A 4238-nucleotide genomic window follows, 5' to 3' on the forward strand; every position below is an offset into this window, starting at 1 on the left:
GATTCCTGGAATTCATAAAAAAAAATTTTGGAATCCTTATTTTTCTTTTTCATATAATTTTCGAAAAAATATAAAATAAAAATCCAAAAAAAATTAGAAAATCATAAAAATCAAAAATATTTTCTGTTTCTTGTTTGAGTCTTGAGTCACATTATAAGTTTGGTGTCACTTGCATATGCATCTTGCATTTTTCAAAAATATCATGCATTCATAGTGTTCTTCATGATCTTCAAGTTGTTCTTGGTAAGTCTTCTTGTATGATCTTGATGATTTTTTGTTATGTGTCTTTTCATGTTTATCATATGCATTCTTGAATTCTTAGTGCCTAAGCATTAAAGAATTCTAAGTTTGGTGTCTTGCATGTTTTCTTTGCATTAAAAATTTTTCAAAAATATGTTCTTGATGTTCATCATGTTCTTCATAGTGTTCTTGGTGTTCATCTTGACATTCATAGCATTCTTGCATGCATTCACTGTTTTGATCTAAAAATTTCATGCATTGCATAATTTTCATGTTTTTCTCTCTCATCATAAAAATTCAAAAAATCAAAAAAATATCTTTCCCTTTTTCTCTCATCAAATTCGAAAATTTGAGTTGACTTTTTCAAAAATTTTTAAAATCAAGTTGTTTCTCATGAGTCAAATCAAATTTTCAATTTGAAAATCTTATCTTTTTCAAAATCTTTTTCAAAAATCAAATCTTTTTCAAAATTCTTAGTTATTTTCGAAAATTTCAAAAATATTTTTCAAAAATCTTTTTCTTATTTTTATACCAAATTTTCGAAAATAACATAATCAATTAATGTTTTGATTCAAAAATTTGAAAGTTTGTTACTTGCTTGTTAAGAAAGATTCAAACTTTGAGTTCTAGAATCATATCTTGTGATTTCTTATGAATCAAGTCATTAATTGTGATTTTAAAAATCAAATCTTTTTCAAAACTAATTCCTATCATATCTTTTCAAAAATATCTCCTTATCTTATCTTTTTCAAAAATATCTTTTCAAAAATCTTTTCTAACTTCCTAACTTCTTATCTTTTCAAAATTTGTTTCAACTAACTAACTAACTTTTTGATTGTTTCTTAACTTTTTCAAAACTACCTAACTAACTCTCTCTCTCTAATTTTCGAAAATATCTTCCCTCTTTTTCAAAAATTTCTTTTTAATTAACTAATTAATTTTAATTTTTTTTTATTTTTGATTTCAAAAATTTTCGAAAATTACTAACATTTTTCAAAAACCAATTTTCAAAAATCACTAACTCCTTTTCAAAAATAATTTTCGAAAATTCCATCCTTCTCTCTCATCCTATTCTATTTATTCATTCATTAACTAACATCTCTTCCTCACATCATCACCAAATTCGAACCCCCTCTTCTATCTGTGTTCGAATTTCTTCTTCTTTTCTTCTACTCACATAAGGGAACCTCTATACTGTGGTAAAGAGACTCTCTATTATTATTATTATTTTTCTGTGTCTTCTTCTTTGTCATATAAGCAGGAGCAAGGATAAGAACATTCTTGTGGAAGCAGATCCAGAACCTGAAAGGACTCTGAAGAGAAAATTAAGAGAAGCTAAAATACAACAATCCAGAGATAACCTTTCAGAAATTTTCGAACAGGCAGAAGAGATGGCAGCCGAAAATAATAATAATGTAAGGAAGATGCTTGGTGACTTTACTGCACCTAATTCCAATTTACATGGAAGAAGCATCTCCATTCCTGCAATTGGAGCAAACAACTTTGAGCTGAAACCTCAGTTAGTTTCTCTGATGCAGCAGAACTGCAAGTTTCATGGACTTCCATCTGAAGATCCTTTTCAGTTCTTAACTGAATTCTTGCAGATATGTGATACTGTTAAGACTAATGGAGTAGATCCTGAAGTCTACAGGCTCATGCTTTTCCCTTTTGCTGTAAGAGACAGAGCTAGATTATGGTTGGATTCTCAATCCAAAGACAGCCTGAACTCTTGGGATAAGCTGGTCACGGCTTTCTTAGCCAAGTACTTTCCTCCTCAAAAGCTGAGCAAGCTTAGAGCTGATGTTCAAACCTTCAGATAGAAAGAAGGTGAATCCCTCTATGAAGCTTGGGAAAGATACAAACAGTTGACCAAAAAGTGTCCTTCTGACATGCTTTCAGAATGGACCATCCTGGATATATTCTATGATGGTTTATCTGAGTTATCAAAGATGTCATTGGACACTTCTGCAGGTGGATCCATTCACCTAAAGAAAACGCCTGCAGAAGCTCAAGAACTCATTGACATGGTTGCTAATAACCAGTTCATGTACACTTCTGAAAGGAATCCTGTGAGTAATGGGACGCCTATGAAGAAGGGAGTTCTTGAGGTTGATACTCTGAATGCCATATTGGCTCAGAATAAAATATTGACTCAGCAAGTCAATATGATCTCTCAGAGTCTGCAAGGAATGCAAGCTGCATCCAACAGTACTCAAGAGGCATCTTCTGAAGAAGAAGCCTATGATCCTGAGAACCCTGCAATAGCAGAGGTAAATTACTTAGGTGAACCTTATGGGAACACCTATAACTCAACATGGAGAAATCATCCAAATTTCTCATGGAAGGATCAAAAGCCCCAACAAGGCTTTAATAATGGTGGAAGAAACAGGTTTAGCAATAGCAAGCCTTTTCCATCATCAACTCAGCAACAGACAGAGAACTCTGAACAAAATGCTTCTAATTTAGCAAATCTAGTCTCTGATCTATCTAAGGCCACTGTAAGTTTCATGAATGAAACAAGGTCTTCCATTAGAAATCTGGAAGCACAAGTGGGCCAGCTGAGTAAAAGGATCACTGAAATCCCTCCTAGTACTCTCCCAAGCAATACAGAAGAGAACCCAAAAGGAGAGTACAAGGCCATTGACATAAGCGCCATGGCCGAACCTGTGAGGAGAGGAGAGGACGTGAATCCCAAGGAGGAAGACCTCCTGGGACGTCCAGTGGTCAATAAGGAGCTTCCCTCTGAGGAACCAAAGGACTCTGGGACTCATCTAGAGACCATAGAGATCCCATTGAACCTCCTTATGCCCTTCATAAGCTCTGATGAGTATTCCTCTTCTGAAGAGAATGAGGATGTTACTGAAGAGCAAACTGCCAAGTTTCTTGGTGCAATCATGAAGCTAAATGCCAAATTATTTGGCATTGATACTTGGGAAGTGGAACCTCCCTTGTTCATCAATGAACTAAGTGATCTGGATCAACTGACATTGCCTCAGAAGAGACAGGATCCTGGAAAGTTCATAATCCCTTGTACCATAGGCACCATGGTCTTTAAGGCTCTGTGTGACCTTGGTTCAGGGATAAACCTCATGTCCCTCTCTGTAATAGAGAAACTGGGAATCTATGGGGTGCAAGCTGCTAAAATCTCATTAGAGATGGCAGACAGCTCAAGAAAACAGGCATATGGACAAGTAGAGGACGTGTTAGTAAAGGTTGAAGGCCTTTACATCCCTGCTGATTTCATAGTCCTGGATACTGGAAAGGAAGAGGATGAATCCATCATCCTAGGAAGACCTTTCCTGGCCACAGCAAGAGCTGTGATTGATGTTGACAGAGGTGAAATAGTCCTTCAATGGAATGAGGACTCCCTTGTGTTTAAAACTCAAGGATCTCCCTCTGCAACCATGGAGAGGAAGCAGAAAAAGCTTCTCTCCAAGCAGAGTCAACCAGAGCCCCCACAGTCAAACTCTAAGTTTGGTGTTGGGAGGCCACAACCAAACTCTAAGTTTGGTGTTGAACTCCCATATCCAAACTCTAAGTTTGGTGTTGGAGAGTCTCAACAAAGCTCTGCACATCTGTGAGGCTCCATGAGAGCCCACTGTCAAGCTATTGACATTAAAGAAGCGCTTGTTGGGAGGCAACCCAATGTTTATCTAATTCTTATTTTTATTGTTTTTCATCTTTTCTTAGGTTCATGATCATGTGGAGTCACAAAATAAATATAAAAATTGAAAACGGAATCAAAAACAGCAGAAGAAAAATTACACCCTGGAGGAGCATCTGTCTGGCGTTCAGCGCCAGAACAAAGCATGGTTCTGGCGCTGAACGCCCAAAATGGGCAGCTTCTGGGCGCTGAACGCCAGAAATGGCACACAGATGGGCGTTGAACGCCCAAAATGGCCACCAACCTGGCGCTGAACGCCCAGAGTTGGATACAAAGGCATTTTTACATGCCTAATGGGTGCAGGGATGTAAATCCTTGAACACCTCAAGATCTG

At 36.7% G+C, this 4238-nt stretch overlaps 1 non-coding gene across 1 annotated transcript; it reads right to left on the minus strand.

The window, feature by feature from the left end:
- Positions 1 to 2027: 2027 nt before the first annotated feature.
- On the minus strand, positions 2028 to 2135 carry LOC148547108 (small nucleolar RNA R71). Its single transcript, XR_015898211.1, has one exon. It is a non-coding gene; the product is annotated as a small nucleolar RNA R71 (small nucleolar RNA).
- Positions 2136 to 4238: the final 2103 nt, after the last annotated feature.

The sequence above is a fragment of the Arachis ipaensis genome, chromosome B8 (assembly GCF_059453495.1).
Source record: "Arachis ipaensis isolate K30076 ecotype BB chromosome B8, ASM5945349v1, whole genome shotgun sequence".
In the NCBI taxonomy this organism is placed as follows: Eukaryota; Viridiplantae; Streptophyta; class Magnoliopsida; order Fabales; family Fabaceae; genus Arachis; species Arachis ipaensis.